At 43.1% G+C, this 22,179-nt stretch overlaps 1 pseudogene; it reads left to right on the top strand.

The window, feature by feature from the left end:
* Positions 1–22,179, top strand: part of LOC142445824 (mitochondrial import receptor subunit TOM22 homolog) — a 74,010-nt pseudogene that overhangs the window by 40,819 nt on the left and 11,012 nt on the right.

The following is a 22,179-nucleotide window of genomic DNA, read 5'->3' as shown; positions in this document are numbered from 1 at the left end:
AAGCCATCTCTTTGTCTTTATGTTACGGAGGCACTAGATAAGTAGATATTTAAGATGGTCCGTATGTAACATCATCAAGAACATCCCCAAGTGAGACCTAGAGCTGTCTAGAGACCTAGACCTAGACCTAAGGATGATTTTCTGTGAAATGAAAATAGATGTGACCAGACAAACAAACAAACAAAACAACAACAATCAGAAACATAACCATCACACCAAAGAAGACTATGCCAAGGTGCTTGTGTCAATCTGCTAAGCAAACAAACAAACATCAATAGAAAACTAAACAACTGGGCGACTATAGTGGTCAAGAAAATAAAAAAGCAAGAAAAATACGTAGCATTTGCTAATACGGTGCTAAAAACACTATATTATTTAGATATCTTGTCTTTACTAAATAAGTGCATATATCTCTAAGTTGTAGTGCTGTGAGAAGTACTCAGGGTTGAGTTGTTTATCAGGCCATGCTACAAAGTTCTGTCAAGCCTGCTAATAAATGCCCAGAGGGCACACCACTCTGCTACAATCCTCAACTCAAAGGCATTCAGCTTACGCTCTCGAGTCAGCAAATGCAGCTCCCTGGCTTAAGTGCCCAGAGGCACCTCCTTCTAGGCACTCAACTCTATTTCCATGGGTCAGCAAGTCCAACTTCTCCAATTTGAGTGTCCAGAGGCATCCCACTCCACAATTTAGCCTCCGGCACAAAAGCACTCAGCTTTAGCTGCACTGTGGGCTGGGAAGTCCACCACTCTGGCTCGTGCTCTGGCTCCTGGTTCTGCTGCTGCTGCCCCGATGCTGCTGTAACTGTCGTCTGGATCCAGGAGGGTCACTGCACAAGAATTTGAGGTCCAGAGGACATGCTCCCATCCTGGATCTTTCTGGAAATGAGCTCTTACCTCCTGCTTCTCAGAGCTTATTTTATACACAGCAGGATGGCTCTCCAGGGAATCCTCTTCTCAATTACAGATGAATTCTATCAGTATCTTTCCCCCACCTTCTTACCAGACCTGTACAGGGAAAGGTCATTTGGTGGGAGCTATAGACTGGCTAGAGCAGTGGTTCTTAACCTTCCTCATGCCGCCACCCTTTAATCCAGTTCCTCATGTTGTGGTGACCCCCAACCATAAAATTATTTTTGATGATACTTCATAACTATAATTTTGCTACTGTTTTGAATCGGGCGACCCCTGTGAAAGGGTCATTCGACCCTCAAAGGGGTCACAACCCACAGGTTGAGAACCGCTGGGCTAGAGGCACCTCATTAAATAATTCACTGACCCTGTAGCTAGTGCATCTAAAACAAGGTAAAAAGGAATTGTGTCAAATGTGTCACCTAAGCACATTCCCCCTTTTTTCTAGCCTCATGGTTGGGTTACATTTCTAAGATTTCCTTGTATTTGTTGTTGTTGTTCCCTGTCATCGACTCAGTTCCAACCTGTAGGACCCCGTGTACAACAGAATGACACACCACCCAGTCCTGCACCACCCTCGTAATTGTTCTCTGTTTAGACCCATTGTTGCAGCACTGTGTCAGTCCTCTTGTAGGTCAGCTACTTCTTGTTCACTGTCCCTCTACAAAGCATGATGTCCTTCCACAGGGACTGGTCTCTCCTGATACCATGTCCAAAGGATGTGAAATAAAGGCTTGCCATCCTGACCACTAAGGAGAATGTTGGCTGCATTTCTCCCAGACATGTTTGTTGGTTCTTTGGCAGTCTATCTTACTTTCACTATTCTCTGCCTTCTTCTATTTAGAGGCTGCCATATGACAGCCAAGCCTCAATGGCCAAGATGACCTGGAAGTCATGTACTGAACATGGTAAACTCTTCCACAACCCGGTTCCCTGAAGGCCAGTGTAAAACGGCCTACTCCCACTCCCACATCACTCCCGCATTGCCAGTTAGATTTCATGCAATCAAGATATAAACATCTGAAATATTAAGGCATTGAGATATCAAAGATTACCAGTTTTAAAAACGGTTGCAGCAGTACCTTAACAAGACACTGCCAGAAATTCAAGCCAGATGTAAAAGAGGGCATGGGATGAGGGCTATCGTTACTGATGTTACATACTTCCTAGCTGGAAGCTGAGAAAATCAGAAAGCTGTTTACCTGTGTTTCGTTGACCATGCAAAATCATGATAGTGTATAGATTATAACAAATTATGATTATCATTATGAAGAACACGAATTCCATAATACTGCATTATGCTCTTGCTTAACCTCAAACCAATATTATGTGAACAGAGCAAGGGAAGTACTGAATACTTTAAAATCGGGTTTCAATCATATTGTCAGGGCTGTTTCCTTTCACTGTACTTATTTAATCTGTTTACTGAGCAAATAATCCAGGAAGCTAGACAATATGAAGGATAAGGACACTGCATCAAGATCGATGCATCATTAACAACCCGTCATAAGCAGATGACACCACCATGCTTCCTTAGAGCAAAGAGCCCCAAAGCACTTATTTATGGAGATAAACAACCACAGCCTCCAATATATTTTATACTTCAATATGAAGAAAACAAAAATCCTTTCAAGTGGATCAATAAGTCCCATCGTGATAAACGGAAGAAAGATTAACGTTGTTAAGTATTTTATTGGACTTGGGTCCACAACCCACGCCTATGGAAAGAGCAGTCAATAACCCAAATGACATTGCCTTAAAGTATTAAAAAGTGAAGCTAGAATCTTGATGTCTAAGGTCCATCTGACTCACATCATGCCATTTTCAATAACCACTAAGGCGTGTAAAACCCGAACAATGAATGAGGAGGACTGAGGGAGAATCGATGTGCTTGAACTGTGGTCTTGGTGATGAATATTCAGTATTCACAGACTGCTGGAAGAAGGCACAAATCTGCCTGGGAAGAAGTCCAGGCCGAATGCTTTTGAGAAGTGAGGCTGGCAAGGCTTTGTCTCCAGGACTTTGGGCATGCTATCAGGAAGGGCCAGTCCCTGGAGAAGGATCTCGTACTGAGTAGAAAGGAGGGTCAGTGAAAGCGAGGTGGATCCTTGATGAGCTGGATGGGCAAGGTGGCTGCAACAATGGGTTCAGACATAACAATTTTTATGATGAAGGTGTGGGCCCAGGCAGTGTTTCATTCTGTTGTGCATTGGGTCACTGTGAGCTGTAACGGACTTGAGGGCATTTAACAACAACAATCATTTTTAGTAGCTGTTACCATAATTAGTATAATTTAAACATAATTAGGTTGTTTACTTTTAACAACTTCATAGACAGGCAAGTCACACATCACACATTACAATAGTTAAATCACATTCCTAAGAGTTGTGCAACCTTTCCCACAATCAATTCTAGGATATTGCTTCTTCTTTCTACTCATTCTGGGTAGCTCCCCATTTCCTGACAGCACCCCCTGTCACATCCCTTGGAAGCTACTCATCCAGTTGTTGTCTCTATAGGTTTACTTGATCTGGGTTCATATACAGAAAATCATACAAAATTAGGACAGAACACACACACACACTCACACAATTGGCCCAACAACAACACACAATAAAACAAAGAAAACCTTCAATTGGTAACAATGCAAAAAATATTAAAAACTGGAGCAATTATCCATTGAGTCTCGAGGGAGCTCAGTGACAAGGTGTCACATTCCACCCTTACTGCAAGTGTGGTAATCTACCCTGCAATGTACTCTGTGTGGTAACAAGTTCTTTCCCATCTCTGGTCCATTGCCATAGGCATAGGGGTTCATCAGAAGGTCAATCTGAAGTTCACACAAAGAAGCGCACCAGCATGTGTGAGGCAAGAATTGCAAAATAATCGCCCAAACAAAAACTAAACAAACCCAGAAAAGGTAATCATATTAGAGTTTAATTCTGAACACCTGGTTTCCAGAAGGCTGCAGATAACAATGAAAGCCCCAAACCCATGGGAATTAATACCATTTTGACTAGCTCTTCGTTAAAAGTCATATGTCTGTGAGCAAAATGCATAGGCCGTGTGTTCTCATTGAATGTGAATTTCCACGTCTGGAAATGAGGACAATATGAACAATTGGGGAGTTCCCCCTTCAAGGAAACAACTAAAAGTGTGGGCAGTAACTGGATTTCATAGAATGAAAGGGTCTAATATGAGCAAATTTTAGCTTCTAACATCTTGAAAATGCATTTTATTATATTAAAAAATCACAATAAGAATTAGTTCAGAGGGGATTCGGCACAAGTTTTGAAATGCCCTCACAAAGAAAATATGGTTAAAGAAGGCATTCGACTATTTTCAGAATATAGAAAATAAAAAACTAGATAATTGAAATAATTTACCATCTATCTCCTCAAAACTCACAGAAATCTCACTTAGGTACACTTTAAAGTTTCAGGATAAAAGAAAGCTTCAGTTTTCAAACCAGATTATAAGCTAAACTATAGCAAGCAACTAATGTCTTAGTTACTTCTATTTATAGAAACTGAATTAATATATATAGAAAAACAAATAGGAAAATGCTGAATGAAGAAGAGCAATTAATTATTAAAACATATTATAATGCTCGAATAATCAAATTGGGGTATACGGTTGCATGAAGACATAGATAGACCAATACAAGAGATCGGAGAGCACAAGACTACATGCCCAAAAACCAAGTTAAACTGGGAATTTGACGAAAGTGGCATCTGACACTGATGGACTGATATGAGTCTAAGACAGGGATGGTGCCTGGAATGTCAGACTTTCAGTGCTAAAATAGCATATTTCTGGGGACATGGTGACAATTATTTAATAAATTATTTAATAAATTACAATAACTGTAGAATACATGACCATACATGACTCAAATGACTATTTTCTAAATATTATTTTTGCACAATTAATTCCACTGGGTGGAATGGCCGTCCTGTTTGTAATAATAAAAGATAGAAACACCCAAGGAGTCTCTCCATGGTGCAGAGAATACTGTTCACACAACACTGACCACTTTTGACATCAATCACAAGTTTAGGGGGTCAAACCACCCTCAGGTTTGACAATTTGCTAGAAGGATACAAAGAGCTCCTTGAACATCATTACACTCACAGCTGCAACTTATTAGAGGAAGAATACAGAATAAGACCAGGCCAAGCATGCGATCACGAGGTGTCGAAGGGATCAGGTACCAGCCATCATCAGAACAAAAAATCACATCATTGTGAATGAGGGGGAGTGCGGAGTGGGACCCAAAGCCCATCTGTAGGCAACTGGATATCCACTTACAGAAGGGTTGTGAAGAGGAGACGAGCCAATCAGGGTGCAGTGTCGCAACAATGAAACATGCAACTTTCCTCTAGTTCCTAAATGCTTCCTCCCCACCACTATCATGATCCCAATTCTACCTTACAAATCTGGCTAGACCAGAGGATGTACACTGGTACAGATAGGAACTGGAAACACAGGGAATTAGGGCAGATGATCCCTTCAGGACCAGTGCTAAGAGTGGTGATACCAGGAGGGTGGAGGGAAGGTGGGATAGAAATGGGGAACTGATTACAAGGATCTACATATAACCCCCTCCCTGGGGAATGGACAACAGAAAAGTGGGTGAAGGGAGATGTCGGACAGTGTAAGACACGACAAAATAATAATAATTTATAAATTATCAAGGTTTCATGAGGGATGGGGGAGCGGGGAGGGAGGGGAAATGAGGAACTGATATCAAGGGCTCAAGTAGAAAGCAAATGTTTTGAGAATGATGAGGGCAACAAATGTACAAATGTGCTTGACACGATGGATGGATGGATGGATTGTGATAAGAGTTGTATGAGCCCCCAATAAAGTGATTAAAAAACCAAACAAACAAAAACCAGTCCAAGCAAGAGATACATAGGACAGAATCCAGGAAGATTCCAAAGATGGAGGTGCCAATCCTCTTCTTTCTTGGGCACAATAAGCAGACCTAACTTGCTGACAGCCATGTGTGACAACGTGCACGAGTATCACCACCTGAGGAAGCTCACCCAGGCTTTAGTATCTAGCTGTCATTGGGCTTGATGACACACTGTCTATGTAATACCTTTAGCCTTTGGGTCCTTTCGGAGGCAGGATTAACATCGCAAGACCCAACGTCCAATCATAAATCACATTATTAGAGTATCCAGTGACTAGAATCCCAGACCAACAAAAACACTCCCACTAGACAAGACATTCCAAGAGCCTAGAGATTTCCTTCCATAGCCAAATGCAGGGTCAGACCTCTGTTTGGGTAAGGTTAGTTATTTACTATGCAATTCCTTTTTTATATAATGGAGAGAATAAGACTATATATATATATATTTATGTCAAATTGTGAACAAGAAACTTCTGTATCTATTAGCTAGATATAATAACAATCATTATTTGTGGTAGCATCGGGTGTGAATCAGATGAGTAGGGCACTGTAAATGGTAGCTATGACAGATTGAATTGTGTTTCTATATAAGTCTGTGTTGACTTGGCAGGGCCTTGATTCTCTGGTCTGGTCTGGTGGTCGGGCAATGGTGTAAGGCAGCAGTTATGTAACGATCCTCCATGCAGTGATCCAATTGGATAAGCCGGTCAGTTGTACAAGGATTAAGAGTGGAATGCAACACCCTTTAATTCGGGCACAGCCCTGATGGATGTAGGGGAGTTTCTCTGGGGTGTGGCCTTGCCACACTTGATCTTACCTGAATTAACATAGGAAAGAATCAGAGGGGACCAATGGCCACCCAGAAAGAAGAGCTGGGAATGGAGTCCATCTTTCAGAGCCAGGTCCCTTCTGTGGGAATGTCCTAGATCCAGGAAAAGATAAATGCCAAGACACCTGGAAATTTCCAAGGAATGTCAAGCCCACAGATGCTGAAGACACAAAGGCATTCCTTCTAAACCATGAATTAGAGAGAGAAAATCTTCCCCATGAGCTGGCTCCCTACACGCAAACTCTACCTTCCTAAACTGTGAGTCAATGAATTTCGGTTTTCAGAACCACCCCCTGTGCCATTGCTGTAAGAGCAGCACGAGCTAATCAGAAGGGCATCTGCATTTTACAACATTTATCTACCAGCTCACTGGCTGGACATTATCGAGTTAAGATGTAGTATCTATTATTTATTACCTATTAAAAAAAAAACACCCCAATTCATCCAAATCCTCTACCACAACTTCCAGTGTTAGAAGACAATGAATCCTGCTTTCAGACTTTTTAAAGAGAAATCCAGCATGGTGATGCCCATGGAAGCTGCTCTTCTCCCATAAAAGAAATATGAGTAGAAAGACATTGACTTAAAACTTTTAACAAACCATACAACTCAGTGATTCTGCTAAAACCATTGGAGGGCCTTATCTAGAATGACGAAGCGTTCTCAAAAGAGAAATTCTGTCTGCAGAAATGCATAAGTAATGACCAGCCAAACCAACTATCCCCTATAAAGCATAACTGATGGGTTGAGCTACCTATTTTGAAGATAGAAAAACATAACTAGAGAAGGATGGTGTGTCAGTCTGTGTACTCTAGAGAAACAAATCCACAGAAATTCGTGTATAAGGGAGAGTTTTATATAAAGTTAAGTGCACATCAAGAAAACATCCCAACCCAGTGCTGCCCAAACCCACAAGTCCACCATTAACCCATATGTCCAACACCAATCCACAAAGTCTTCCTCCATCTCACAAAACACACAATAACACCGACGGCAGGAGGAAAGCCGAGTCAGTGAACGTGTAAGCATCTCAGCGTTGGCAGGGGTCTCCACATGGCTGTTCCAGCACCCAGGGCTGCCTCGGGGTAGATCCATGTGGCTTCTCCTCGGGGATGTCTTATAGGAAGTGAGCCTTGCCAGCCGAAGCAGGGACTGGCTAAGGCAGCTGCACCCTGGTGCGACCATCACAAGCAAGATCCCCGAGAACTAGAAAGGTGAGGCTCACTGAGCCATCTACTCCTCTGTCCTTCAATTAACCCCACATGTGTTTATCGGCCAGGTTGGCACAATAAACAAACTACCTCAGATAGTTATTAAGAGAACCTGGAGGACAAAAAAAATACTAAAGTAGGAGAAAAGTGTCAATACGTTTTTTTTTTTGCATTGCAAGAGAATTTTATTGAGACACTCCAAGGAGGAAGAAAAGTTTATCCAGCCAGCATGGTCAAACTCAGTCGTTTTGGGTATTTTTTTTTACATACCCCCCACCCCTGCACAATGAGCTTTTCTTATTTAAATTTTTTAACAGTTCTGTTGACATATAACTCAAATAGCATACAATCAGTGGCTTAAACATCTTAGAGCTGTGCAGTCACCTCCACAGTCAACTTTAGACGGTTTCCTTTCTTCTCATGCTTAATAGTTCCTCATTTCCTTCCAACCCCCCTTCCATAACCCTGAGAAACTTTTATTCCAGTTACTCTTTATAGATTTATCTATTCTGGCTTTCATATAAATAAAAAAATACCTTATAAAAACAAAACAAAAAAAGAAGAAAAAAATGATGAGGGCAAAGAATGTACAGATGTGCTTTATACAATTGATGTATGTATATGCATAGATTGTGATAAGAGTTGTATGAGCCCCTAATAAAATGTTTTAAAAACAAAACAACGCAGCAACAATAACAAAATAAAACAGAGAAAAACCTCAATTGATAGGAAAGTAGAAAATAAAAAAAACTAGAGAAAATTTAAAATGAGTCAAAAGGGAGAACAAATGATATCTTGTCAAATTTTAAGCTAACTGCATCTGCAGTCATCCACTTTTCAGTATCCGCTCTCCGATAGCAAACCTATTCTTAGCTCTGCTCAAGGGCCAGGTGGGATTCGTCAGAGGCTTCATCTTCATGGCCCTGCAAATGGATTTTGAGCTTTCACTGCCATCCCTAACCTTCTGCAAACTGAATGCTAGATAAGGATTTTATTTGGCTGGACTTAAAGCAAGATGTAGTGCCTTTTCACGAAGATGGTGCTGAAGGCAAAGTTGGAAGCTCCTGCCCCTCCCCAAACGGAAGCCAAAGCAAAGACTTTAAAAGCCAAGAAGGCCGTGCTGAAAGGCATCCACAGCCACTAAAAGAGAAGATCCACACGTCACCCACCTTACGGTGGCCCAAGACCCTGAGACTAATACCTTCCGGCAGCCCAAATACCCATGGAAGAGCGCCCCCAGGAGAAATAAGCTGGACCATTATGCCATCATCAAGTTCCCCTTGACCATAGTCAGCCATGAAGAAGATCGAAGAGAACAACACACTTGTGTTCATTGTGAATGTCAAAGCCGACAAACACCAGATCAAACAGGCTGTGAAGAAGCTCTATGACATTGACGTAGCCAAGGTCAACACCTTGATCAGGCCTGACGGGGAGAAGAAGGCATATGTTCGACTGGCTCCTGACTATGACGCTTTAGATGTCGCCAACAAAATTGGAATCATCTAAAGTGAGCCCAGCTGGGTAATGCTAAATAAAAGCTTTCTCAATAAAAAAGCAAGATGAAGTCAATTAGCCATTAAATCAAGCTAATGAAGGGACCACGAGGGGTGGGAGATGGGAAGGAGGAAAGGTAAAAAGGAGCTGATCCCAAGGGCTCAATGGAGATAAATGTCTAGAAAAGAATGATGGAATATATGTACGACTATGTCGGCTACAATTGACAGATGGGTTGTAACAAGAGTTGTAAGATCCCCCAATAAAATTATTATTAAAAAATAAAGCTAATGGTTAATAAGAAAGCATAGAGATAGTAAGAAAATCCCACCCACCCCTGAAGCCCAAAAGGACCTAACCTTTTATCTCCTCTAAAACTTGTTGCTGTTGAGTTGATCCTGACTCGCATGGACACTACAGGACACTACAGAACTGGGCTGCTAGCCACAAGGTCAGCTGTTTGAACCCAATGACGGTACTGTAGGACAAAGACGAGGCTGTCTGCTCCCATAAAGAGTCACATCCTCAAAACTCCAAAGGCGCAGTTCTCCTCAGTCCAGGAGGGTTGCTTAGAGTGGGAATTGACTCCGTGGCAGTTAATTGTTGTTATTGTTGTTGTTGATCCTTAGGGAGGCAGACTGCCACATCTTTCTCCTGTAGAAAGGTGGGTGGATTTGAATTGCCAGCTTTTAGGTTAGCGGTTGAACTTGACCACTGGGCCACCAGGGTTCCTTATTTAAGGCTCTTTAATTATTCTGGAAGAGATACATGTAACTCATGGCTATCATATTCAGAGTATTTATGGAAGGTCTGGTGTTAATGATGAGTAACATCAAAACAGAGTGTTTACCTTGCAAATCATATCAGAATGAGAAAAGATAATAATTTTGTTCAGACATCAAAAAGTCATAAACTAAAAGGAACCTCAAGGAATACTTATATTTAAAATCATAAACCAGGATGACATCTTAGTATTACAATGATTACTGTGCTATCCACATTGAAATATCGTGTTTTGGTAAGTTATGGTTTATTGGCCCCGTGGAAGGCAGTGAAGATAGAAGAAATAATCTTTGTAAGGGCTGAGGGTGATGAGAAACCTTCACATGTGAAGTTATGTGTTGGGATTGCACTGTGACCTCTGTCTGGAAAGGCGGCAGGGTGGAGATGTGTGTTAGGAATATTTATTACTATTCATCTTAATGAACATTTCCTTTAGTTTTTTTAATTTTTTCCCATATTAAATAAAAATTATGCCTGATTATAATCAATAAAAATATTCTAAGATAAAATTTTAACAGTTACTCTCTTCCCACTGCCCCTACTCTCTCCCTCTGATATTACCAGTGTAACAACCTGTTACCAATTTTCTTGATGATCAAACATACCTATACATATCTATATAAATATTCAATCATTTATATGTAATATTCATTTTTATATCATAAAATGGGAACATAATTTATATGTAATATTTATTTATATTATAAAATGGAAACATTAGCATGCATCACATATAGTAAAGGTACGGATTTATTTTTTGGTTTCTTTATGAAACTTTGTTTCAGGTATGTGTGTGTATAAGAGAAAGCGAGTGTGTATATTGGGCTGTGTTGAAACTAGACTTCTTGCTGTAACATGTTCTAGGTTATGGATTGGAAAGCTACCGACCTGGGATGTTAACTGTTTTCAAGCTGCCCCCCAACTTACCCTCACCCCATGTACCGCGGACTTACCTACCATGGATTAAAATGAAGCTTGTTCCCACACCATCCTCATAATTGGTTTCCCATCAGAGCATTATGACCCATGATGTTTTTATTGGCTAATTTTGGGAAGTCCATAACCCAAAGCTCTCTCTCTAGTCCCGCTTCATCTGGAAGCGCCGCTGGAACTTTTCAGCATCATGGAAACAAAACAAAACACAGCCGACTACTGCCATCAGGTCCACCGCACTCACAGTGACCCTGCGGCACAGAGTGGAACTGCCTCCGCGTTTCTACGGATTTGATCCGAAGGAGTCCTGGTCGTGGCTGTGCGTTGCTCTGCTAACCTCAAGGACAGCACTTGGAAACCACCTGTCACTCTGGGAGAAAGACAGGCCTTTCTACTCTCATGAAGAGCTACAACCTCAGAAACGTCCAGGGCAGTTCTGCTCTCCCCGACAGGGTGCCTCTGGTTCAGCCTTGACGGCAGTGAGTTACTTGGTTTTGACCTGTGTGGAAGCAAACTGCCACATCTCTGCCCTGGAGCAGCCTTTGGGATCGAACTGTCAACCTTTCCTTTGGTGGCCAAGTGAGTATCCATTGTACCATCGGGATCCTTGTTCAGCATCATCTGTATACAGCCAGACGGGCAACATCAAGAGACCGTAATTTGCGTGACACCAATAAAGTAGGCAACACGTGGACATTTTTAAGGGGAAAAAAACCGTGTGAAGTCAAAGTCTGTGGCAGTAGCGCCATGTGCCCACAGAGCTCCGGCTGCCCAGGCACGCAGCAACAGAGAAATGTCGAGAGGAGTGTGCCGCATCGGAATGGCTGACCACAGTTCGTTAGTCAATAAATGTTTAAATTGGTATACCATGTCAGTAGCAATTTCTATTAAATCTCTCTCCTTGATCTTGGATCAATTTCTTCCTGCATAATAAGCCGGAGGGATATTTGGAGAGAGAAACTGAAGGTCAAAGCCAAACAGAAGGACCTCAGAGTGAGGCGAGGGTAGCCATCCCCAGGAAGTGGTGCAGTGAGGTCAGAAGCAGGCCAGGTGCTGGCATGTCAGACTGGCCAGGCAAGGGCCTCAGGGTGCAGGCCTGGACAGTGCAAAGGGGGGAGGTCGCCCTGCTGCTTAGAGTGAGGGCAAACCTAAGAGACTTCCATTTATTGCCGGGCTTCTTGTAAGGTACATTATTTTAGAAGGATAATGTCTTTGAATCTGATTAAAAGCCACTTTAAATCCTTCTACTAAGCCGGTGAGAGATAGGTGATAAGTCAGTGGCTATCTGTGAGACTGTAGCACATTTCCTGCCACATTCTCTTCTTGGTATGACCTTTCGGTAAATGTACCGGCTGTGGCTGTTTTCCTGTAAGTTTTAGGGGGCATCAGCTATGCCAAAAGTGATTACTATATTAGGAGTACACATTTATTTTAAGCAATCACAAGAATTTATCTTCTATCATGACCTTTTATTTCCTATTAATTTTATTTGTGGCCATATTGACCTAACATCTGGGGAATCTTCTAGCCATAGAACTCGGATGACAAACTCTCATTGCCCTCACGCTGATTCTGCTTCACCGCAGACCCTGTGGAGCAGAACAGAACTCCCCATAGGGTTTCCAAGACTGTAAGCTTTCTGGATGGGCACGGCCCCAGTTTTCTTCCACGGGGCAGCTGGCAGGTTTCGAACCATTGACCTTCTCTTCTCGGGTAAGCACTTAACCTGTGTGCCACCAGGGCTCCTTGGATAGTAGCAGTATAGAAAAAAAATGTGTCTGCCATCTCTCACACACTGACAGTGCCTGGCATGCTGTAGATATCAGATTGTCACCCGGAGTGAAATGGTTAATGTTGGGTATGTGCAATGTCACTGCGGTTAAATGGCCGACAGAGAAGCATCCTGTTTAGATTCTTGTTTGTTTTAGAGTGCAAAGCATGCGGCCCTTTGAACACGTACCTTCTCCTCTTTGCTTTCAGGCAAATTGAAAAGATGAAAAAGATCTTCATTACGAAAGTAGCATATTTGATGCAACCTAACATGGCTTGATAAATGTGAATGCATTTCAGGAAAGACACAGCTTAGAACAACATTTGTTTTGGGGAGAAAGAAGACAAACCTCTACCAAAAAATTAACCTTAGTCACCATCTTGCTCGCCTTTAATCGTGACTTACAGATACTCTTGCTTTTTGGGTAGTCCATTCTGTTATTTACTTATTTTTTCACTACTTACAGAGAAAGCTGGTCTTTAAGGCTTTGTGCCTTGTGGTCCAGCCACCATCTCTCCGTTCCGGTTCTTACTCCCAGTGCCGGTTTGGATCATGGTCCTTGGCCCTCTGTGTTCTCCAATCTGTCCAGTCAATTCGAAACTCCATTTCCACCAATGCACACCACCTCTAACTTCTTAAAGGGGCCAGATCTCAAGTCCCCAATGAACAAGGATGAACAAGTTGGCACTCTTCACGGTGACCCCGCCAATGCAAAGCAGAACTGCTCCCCCAGGCTTTCAAAGCAGTGCTTATTTTTGGAAGCAGATCATGAGGTCCGTGTCCTGGGATGCCTCAGGGTGGGGTCTCACACACCAACATTTCAGCATGTAGTTGACCCTTTAGCCATGGGTGCCACCCAGGGACACTTAAAACCTGTAGGGACAAACAACACAAAATGCATTTTAATGCCACCTCTCCCCTTTACTTAAGTACCATTTTTCTCTCTTTAAAAACATTTAAATATATAGTTTTAAAGATATAAACTACCTGGGGGCTGGGGGCAGAGGGAGTTACATGTCTTCGTCCACCTTTTGCCCCTTCAATTCCTCCCCCAAACCTCTCCACCACCACACACACACACACACACACACACACACACACACACACACACACACAGTATTGTACCGGAGGTTCGATGAGCACTTGGAAACAGCAAAAGTGGGCTTTCGGGATCACCTGGGTTACATGTGTTCTGGACTTTCCAATCCCACTTTCATTGGTTGGCTTGGAAAAATGAAACACGCCAGGCCTGGTGCACACCCAGAGGCACGTGACTCCTCACTGCTCTGAATAGTTCCAGATCCTTAGTAATTTGGGTTTATCTCAAAAATTACTGAACTGCATGGCAAGAAATTAAACTAAAAATTACGTTCATCCATCACCTTTTATGAGCCATGAAAAAGTACATGGGGAATAAATCTTTGCAAGCAAGACAGTTCCTGTTATAAGTGGTTCTTCTCCCTTCAAATGCATTAATATTCAAAGCCATAACCTGCCTCATGCTCAGCTTTGCGTGAGAAGGGGAACAAATCAATCCCCTTCTTCTGTTTACCAGGTTGATGAGCACTCTTCTTGTCTGTGCTGGGTAACGGGAGGGGTCACCACTTTTCCCTTAAAGGGATAGTGCAGTGAAAATCCAGACAAGGAAGTGAGAAGCCACGTTCTTATGGGCCCACATGGGCCATGTGCTCAATGCTTCCAACAGTGTCACAAGGGTCTCGTGCTCCTCAGAAGCCTGTGCACCTCTGGGGAGCTGGCACAGTGAGTATGTATGAGCCAGGTCTGGATCCAGCTCAGCCCAGCTCCAGAGACTCTTTGGAATCGTCCACAAAATCCTCAAAAGCCATCAAAGAAGCAAGAAAAGGACCCCTTGAGCCACTCCAACCCTTCCGGGGTCCTCACAGAATGGAGAATGCTGCCTTTCACCAGTCCCTCGAGATAGCTCCTTGACTCGGCCCCCAATTTGCCCAGGAGTCACAGCATGCTGTTCCCTAGCCGTGTGGCGTCATTCAGGTGGTGAGTGGGAAGGTGTCATGAGTGAGTCATGGCAGGGGCCCCCACAAGGCCTTCCTGAGCGTCTTTAGTGCTCCCATCTCAACACGTTCTGAAGCAATTTGGTCTTGCCTGGGTGACACGGTTGTTCCTTAGGTGTTGGGCAGGAGACACCCCACCCCACTCCACCTGATGATCCAAACCAAAAATCTTACTGCCATCGAGTCAACCCCGACTCCCATGGACCCTGTGTTGGGTGTCCAAGACTGTATATCTTTATGGGAACAGAAAGCCTCATCACCAAGATCTGCAGGGAGTGGGTTTGAACTGCTGACCTCAAAGTTGGCTGTTCAACCCTTAGCCAATCGTCCCTAGAGATTTTCAAGTCAGAATAAAAATTTTTCAAGCAGAAGCCAGTCTATCTTTTGCAGAAGGTCAAATTGCCTTCTCCTAGGTTGGTGACTGGTCACAGGGCACCGTACCCTTTTTATGGGAAGTAGCTGGAAAGTAGAATTCTTCTCCGCCAGGGCCCATCCACAGCTGCCTTGATTTTATGCAGCAGACTCAGCTGGGACCCAGGTCTTTCCTGGCAAAGAAAAAGCTTGGCACTTTTGCATATTCAAGACTGCCTCTTTGCAAACAATCAAAGCCGCCACTGGCTTCTTGGCCTATCACAGTGAGGCTGGCACATCTGGTTACCCACTGGTCACCCAGTGCCCCCCCCCCCCAATTCCAGGAGAGTCCTGCAGCTTCTGTCGAGTGGATTATCAAGAACAAAGCTCTATGTCCGTCCTACTGGTCTCACAGTCCCCTCTCTAGGTGCAGATGGCTAAAGTGTTTGGCTGATAACAGACAGATGAAGGTCCCAGTCTGTCCAGGAGCACCTCGGACAAAAAGGCTGGGGGTCTTCTCCTAAACCCTGAGGAGCACATTTCTCCTCGGACACAGTGGGGTCACCACGAGTGCAAAGTGACTCAGCAGCAACTGGGTGACAGATGCATCATCCGTGTCCTCCGCCCCTGTACACCCACAGTGCCCATTTGTCCAGTTAGCTTCTGTCCCTCTGCCAATCAACAGCTAAGCATTGCTGGAGCAAAACCACACAGCCAGGCCCAAGAGTGCCATTTCTCCAAGTTCAAGCTTTACCCTGAAAGTCATCGCTGAGTGATTCTTCACCACAGGGGACTCAGCGGTAGCTCCCCCATGGTTTCTGGGATCACAGCTCCCTCCTTTTTCCCATTCCCCACCTCCAATCCACAGAGACTTCGAAGCCAATCATTCTGGGCTCTAGAAGGGTAAGGACCATGCTTTGCGGCAATAATCTGTTGAATGAAGGATTGAAATGAGTGAACAGAATGCAACTGTTGTACTGGGGTCCTCACAGCTTCAGTCCCCCTCCCTATGCATGCTAATGAGGAAGGGAAAGAGGACTAGTTTATATTGAGCATTAAACTATTTTTTTCAAGTCCTGAGATAAGCGCTTTCAGAGACATTGTTTCACTTAATTCCCACCTAAGTCTGTGAGCAGGTACCATGAGTTTCTCTTTACATGTACAGAAATGGAAGTAATTCAGACTCTCTAACTCCCATACACGCATACACTTCCCCATGTATTCCGTTTCAGACTTCCACCTGCTTTGCCATCTGTTGCTCTCCGATTCCCTGATGACCAGGGGAGCTTGGAGGAAGGAGCCAATACTTCCAACAGCTGGTGTTAGTGGCAGCTCTTTAGAAGAAGGCAGCTTTGGGGAAGAAAGTAAGAGGAGGAGGGTAGGAGGCCACTTAGATTTTAAAACTCTACTGACACATGGCAAAGGAGGCAGGGAGGGGCGAGTCTGTTTATTAGTTTGAATATATTTTACTTTGTTTTCAAGTAATAGGAACTTGAGAGAGAGAGAGAGAGAGAGAGATTTTACCAAGTATGTACCTAGTGACTGAAAGAAATGATGACGTGAAAGAGCCGCACAGAACATTTCAAAGGGCAGCTCGAGAAGACTAATTAAAATATTATAATGAGTGTGCAAAAACCAAAAGGAAGACGATGCTCAGCGTTTCTCCGGCTGAGAGATCCGAAGACAAAATGCAAGCCTCAAGTTGCAATGTCGAAGGGTTCTAGAGGCAAACTATCGAATGATTCTGGAAGTATCAAAAGGAGATGGAAGGAATACATAGAGTCACTGTACCCCAAAGAATTTGTCTATGTTCAGCCACTTCAAGAAGTCATATATGATCAAGAACCTAGAGTACTGAAGAAAGAAATTCAAACTACATGAAGGAATTGGCTAAAAACAAGGTTCCAGGAATTGATAGAATACCAATTGAAATGTCTCCACAAACTGATGCAGTCTGAGATACAATCACTAGTTTATGAGAAGAAATTTGGAAGACAGCTAAATGGCCAACCAAATTAATTAATCAGTAGCATATGCAAGTACAATTCTGCTGAAGATCAAAGCTGGTTGCAACAGTACATCAGCAGGGCTGTGCAGGAACCAGGATTCAGAAGAGAACTTGGTATGATGGGGATCATTGCTGACATTAGGTGGATCACGGCTGAAAGCAGAAACTACCAGAAAGATTCTTACTTGTATTTTATTGACTGTGAAAAGGCATTGAACTATGCGAACTGTATCAAACTATAGGTAACATTGGGAATAAGGGGAATTGCAGAGCACCGAATTGTGCTCATGCTTAACCTGTACATAGTTCAAGCAGAACAATTCGATGCTGAATGGTTTAACATCAGGAAAGCTGTGGGATAATGGTGTACCCTTTCGCCATATATATCCAATCTTATGTTGAGATAGTCTGAGAAATATGAAGAGTGCGGCATGAAGTTTGGAGGAAGACTCATTAGCAACTTGTGCTATGCAGACGAGTCAATCTTGCTTGATGAAAGCAGAGGACAGGAAGCACTTGCTGCTGAAGTTCAAAGGCTGCATATAATCTCCAGTATGGATTACAAGTCCATGCAAAGGAAACAAGAAGCTGCACAATATTAAATGATGGCACAAGAGAAAAGATGGGTTTCTTCAAGGGTTTCACGGTATTTGAATCCACAATCAATTAACCCTCATGGAAACAGTAGGCAAGAAATTGAACAGCATATCGTACTGGGAAAACCTGGTGCAAAGACTTCTTTAAAGTGCTAAAAATAAAGCTGTCACTTTGAAGACATCACTTTGAGTGCCTGACTCAAGTCATGGTCTTCTCAGTCACCTTCCATACATGTGAAAATTGGACAATAAATCAGAAAGACTGGAAAAGAATTGCTACCCTTGAATTTTGGTGTTAGCAAAGAATATTGACTATGTCATGGACTGCCCAAAGAACAAACAAATCTGTTTTGGAAGAAGTACAGCCAGAATGCTTCTTAGAAGGAAGCATGGCGAGACCTCATCTTGTGTGTTTGGGGCATGTTACCAGGAGCGGTCAGTCCATGGGAAAGGGCACTGTGCTTGGTGAAGAATAAAGTCAGTGAAAGTGAGGAAAACCTCCAATGAGATAGACTGATGCAATGGCAGCAATAATTGGCTCAAACATAGTAACTCTTAATCTGATGTAAGACAAGGCAATGTTTATTTTTCTGTTGTACGTGGGGTTGTTATGAATTGGAATCTATTCAATGATACTTAACAGCATCAACAAACCTAGACATCCAGAGATACTTCTGCTGAATGGCTTGATTTAGGGTCCCAACAATGTTGTGGACATGTTGCCATCCCCTTGTTCCTGTCTAGGCTTTGTTGCTCTCTGTGTTGGCTTCACATGGTAGTTAAGGTGATCTTGAGCACATCTGGTCTGCTTACTTCCTCCTGGCATTTAATCATCACAGGGGACTAGTCTTCTAAGAAATGTCAGCATGGACTTACCTTTGATGTGGTAAAAACAAAACAAAACAAAAAAACAGGTGAAACGATTTACTACATATTAAGCACAAGTGAGCCCATGTTTACATTGTTTTGTCAATCTTGTACCATTTATCATCTGTGTCCCTGACCCTCCAATTTCCTGTCTCTGATCAAGTTCCTTCAAAGAAAAGATTGATGTCTCCCTCTATATTCTCAGGGGCTGGTCCAATCATCATTCACCGAATAGATGCAAGAATACAACTGCTGTTCCTCTTCCGATCGCCCTGTACCATACTGGCCAGCTTCACCCACTGGTCAGATATGGGACAACACTTCTCATTATGTGTTTTTTCCATTTAGTCTCTAATTCTAGCACTGTTTGCATTTGTTCTGTAGTAATTTCTGATGGACCTTTCTCTTCCTTAACTGCAGTAAAGAGATGTGCAGGGCTAGGGGGAGAACAGTGAAGAGTTAGATGTGGAGAGCTAAGGGGAGATGAGTGGGAGATAATTTCTCCACTAGCACCCCACTGCTAGCAACTCACAGTGATCCCATATCGAGCGTCCAAGACTAAATATCTTTAGAGAAGCCAACAGCCTCATCTTTCTCCCTTGGAGAGCCTGGTGGGTTTGAACGGCTGACTTAGCAAGTTGTGAGGTGCCATTGAGTCAGAACCAGTTCATAGCAAGCCCATGGCCAATAGAACAAAACATACCTGGTCCTGTGCCATCTGCCCAATCAGTGTTGTAGTTGAGCCCATTGTTGTAGGCCCTGGGGCCACTGTGCCAGTCTGTCCTATTGAGTGCGGGTCTTCCTCCTTTTCACAGACTCTGCTTTACATGATGTCTTCTCCATCCAAGGCTTGGCCCTTCCTGACAACAGGTCCAGAGTACACGAGATGAAGTCTGGCCACCTTCCCTTTTGAGAAGCATTCTTTCAGTACACCAGCCTGTGAGATCACAAGGTGTCGAAGGGATCAGGTATCAGTCATCAAAGACCCAACCCCCCCCAAAAAAACATAGCATTGTCAATAAGGGGGAGTGTGGAGTGGGGACTCAGGGCCCATCTGTGGGAAATTGGACATCCTCTTACAGAAGGGCTGCGGGGAGGAGATGAGCCAGTCAGTGCAGTGTAGCAATGATGAAACATACAACTTTCCTCTCGCTCTTGGATGCTTCCTCCCCACCACTATCATGATCCCAATTCTACCTTACAAATCCAGCTGGACTGGAGGATGTACACTGGCACAAACAGGAACCAGAAACACAGGGAATCCAGGACAGATGAACCCCTCAGGACCAGTGATGAGAGTGGCAATATCAGGAGGGTGGAGGGAAGGTGAGGGAGAAAGGGGGAACAGATGACAAGGATCTACATATAAACTCCTCCCTGGGGGACAGACAGCAGAGAAGTGGGTGAAGGGAGACCTCAGAATGGGTAAGATTTGACAAAATAATAATAAAAATAATTTATAAATTATCAAGGGTTCATGGGGGACAGCGGAGCAGGGAGGGAGGGGAAAAATGAGAAGCTGATACCAAGGGCTCAAGTAGAAAGCAGGTGCTTTGAGAATGATGATGGCAACATGTGCACAAATGTGCTTGACACAATGGATGTATGTGTGGATTGTGATAAGAGTTGTACGAGCCCCCAATAAAGTGGTTTTTTAAAAAAGCATTCTTGCTGTCCTTCTCAGACACATTTGTTCTTCTGGCAGTCTATGGTACTTTCAAGAGTCTTTGCCAACACCACAATTCAAATGCAATCCCTTTTGTGGTCTTCCGGTTGTCATTGACTGCTTTCAGGTGCAAATAAGGTGATTGAAAAGACCTTGGCTTGGGTCAGGCACACTTTGTCCTCAAAGTGACATTGTGCTCTTTCACTCTTTAAAGAGGCCTTGTGCAGTGGACTTGCCCACTGCTGCTTCCATAGGTGTTGATTGTGGGAACAGCAAAATGAAATGCTTGGCCACTTTGATCTTTTCTCCTGCTATCATCCAGTTGTGAGGACTTTTTGTTTTCTTTACATTAAATGGCTGCAGTCTTTGATTTTCATTAGCAAGTGCTTCAAGTCCTCTTCAGTAAGCAAGGTTATGTCTTCTTCATGGAAGGCTGTCAACAAGCCTTCCTCCAGTCTTGATGTAATATAGCCCAACTTCTCAAATTACTTTCTCAGCATACAGGTTGAATAGGTATGGTGAAAGACTGTTCTGTAACAAACACCTTTCTTGATTTGAAACCAGGCAAGAGGCCCTCGTTCTGCCTGAACTGTGGCCCTTGTTCCATCTCTAGGTTCCTCATGAGGACAGTGAAGTGTTCTGGGATTCTCATTCTGCGCGATATTACCTGCGGTTTGTTATGATCCACATCACGGACTGCTTTGGTGTAGTCAATGAAATACAAGTAAATATCTTACTTGTATTCTTTGCTTTCAACATAATTTAATATTTTGTCCGTGGAATCCTTCAACGTTGAAACTCAAGGCTTGGACGTTTTCTTCACGTTGTTCAGACTGAGCTATGCGAGGAATGCTTTCCCTTCCGACTTTCTAACTTTAGGTCTCTGCACATGTTATTATAAGGCTTTCCTTTGCCTTCGTGAGCTGCCCTTTGGAATATTCTTTTCAGCTCCTTTGCTTCATCATTTCATCCAGTCGCTAGGTACCCCCTTGATGAACTGACTGCCTTTCTCTTTTCTGATTAAGTTGGGCTTCTGTCACTTCTAATCAAAATGAGATGTGTCTTCCTGATCTGCCCTTTGAAATAATTTGATCCACTTTGTTATTGGTGTTTCTCATCAGAAAATTGGTGTGAGTTTTCTGAATGACTGTTTTCTCCCTTTATTTCATGGCAGCTTCTCACTGCTTGCTGAACCTGTTCCCTAGCTTTAGCAAAAGGGCGTAGCCTTTGGGCCCATGCTTTCAACCAACTGAAGCCCCTGATTTAGTTTTGAAAAAAAATGCATCTAACCTTTTTCTGTAAAAAATATGACAATTTCCTTTTCCTCTTCCATCGTAACCTGGAATTGGTTTGTTCAGCTTCAGTATCTGCATGTGTGCTTCTCTCGTTCTAGGCACCGCATGGCATGTAAGCTAGTCTGCTTTGCAGCCATTCAGCCAGCATTTGCTGGCACGAAGGAGCTTGGGAGAGATTTCTTCTTGCTGTTCCTTTGGATTTTTTTTAAAGCAGCCTGTTTTCATTTGAATTATCAGTAAGTTTATAGGCTCCCACTTCTGCATTTGCTCTTTTATCCAAATTATCAGCTTCTTCATTTCATGGATTGGCCCTTGCCACTTCTTTTTTAAAAATTGTGGATTCTAGGTGTAGCACTCCTTTAACTGATTTCAATATTCCCTTTTTATCTTTAATGAATGTCCAGATGGTTGAATGAGATGATCCTTCCTCACATACAATTTCCCAGACTTTCCTCCCATTGGCATCCTCCCGCCAAACAAACAAACAAACAAACAAACAAACAAACA

Source organism: Tenrec ecaudatus, chromosome 4 (genome assembly GCF_050624435.1).
Source record: "Tenrec ecaudatus isolate mTenEca1 chromosome 4, mTenEca1.hap1, whole genome shotgun sequence".
NCBI classification, from domain to species: Eukaryota; Metazoa; Chordata; class Mammalia; order Afrosoricida; family Tenrecidae; genus Tenrec; species Tenrec ecaudatus.
The sequence above is the reverse complement of the archived record's forward strand: the minus strand, read 5'-3'. Positions and strand labels throughout refer to the sequence as shown.